Raw genomic sequence first — 1,017 nt, 5'->3', positions numbered from 1 at the left:
ATTAATGCCACCACCTACTAGAGATTTCCCTCTCCCTCTCATCTCTATGCAATGGAAAGATTTTCAAGAAACATCTCATCAGACAAACACTTGACAGAACTTTAGCTGAATGAGACAGCTTAGCTACAATCACACATATCCACTCAAAATGACAGATAAGAACGGAAGGGATCGGCATATCTTTTTTTCCTCAGACACATAATCTTATCTTCCATTAGCATCTTCTCAGATGACTCTTGACATTTCCTCATATCATGTCATCAGTAAAATCAGGTGTAAATTTGTTTTTCTTCATGACAGGAGTCAGTATTTCAAATTCTGTCCCAAGGAGTAAGTCACAAGTGAAAGTTTCATAATGATGTGTGCGGCATAATCTGAAGAGACTAACAGAGGGTGGACTTAGCGGTGTTTGCTTCTGAGTAAACTGTGCTCTCCTCTAAGACCTTCACCTAGACAAAGAAATACCAAATGCACAACCTAAGTCAACCCTTGGCAACAAATTCATTTTCTTTAGTCAGAAAGATGACTCAGGTTAAAATCCAGAACCTATTTCTTAGTGATTAGTTCAAACAATCATAAATAAGATAGTGCCTCGGAGGTCTCGAGAAAAGTAACAACCTATAGGCTATTCTGAATGTAATGAAAAGAGTACACACTGCTCATATCTCTATAAGAAAACACACCCTACTCTATCTACCCATTGTTTTCTCTCTCCTTCTGTCTCAGCTCTTCCCTTGCCTATCATCTAAGACCTCTTCTGAACTTGGAAGGTACAGACCACTAATCTAGTCCAATGTACTATTGAGTTCTAATCTATACCGTCTCTCAGGATTTCCCTGACTACCTTGCTGGGTTGTTCTCAAGAACCAAGGCTACAAGAAACTGTGACAAATTCTGTGAAAAAGTGCAAGCAAAACCAATAGCTTTCTTAACACTCATTCAAGCCTAAATATTCATACTAGTTTGGGGCAACTAACTTTAAAGAAAGTAGAAGGTGCTTTTTTTTTTTTTTTTTTT

At 37.9% G+C, this 1,017-nt stretch overlaps 1 protein-coding gene across 4 annotated transcripts in view; it reads right to left on the bottom strand.

Moving 5' to 3' along the window:
• The window catches only part of ENPP2 (ectonucleotide pyrophosphatase/phosphodiesterase 2), a 77,507-nt gene that overhangs the window by 36,940 nt on the left and 39,550 nt on the right, over nt 1–1,017 (bottom strand). The window lies entirely within an intron of this gene.

Source organism: Lipotes vexillifer, unplaced genomic scaffold, assembly GCF_000442215.2.
Source record: "Lipotes vexillifer unplaced genomic scaffold, Lipotes_vexillifer_v1.1 scaffold440, whole genome shotgun sequence".
In the NCBI taxonomy this organism is placed as follows: domain Eukaryota; kingdom Metazoa; phylum Chordata; class Mammalia; order Artiodactyla; family Lipotidae; genus Lipotes; species Lipotes vexillifer.
Note: the sequence above shows the minus strand (reverse complement) of the source record. Positions and strands in the feature narration are given on the sequence as shown.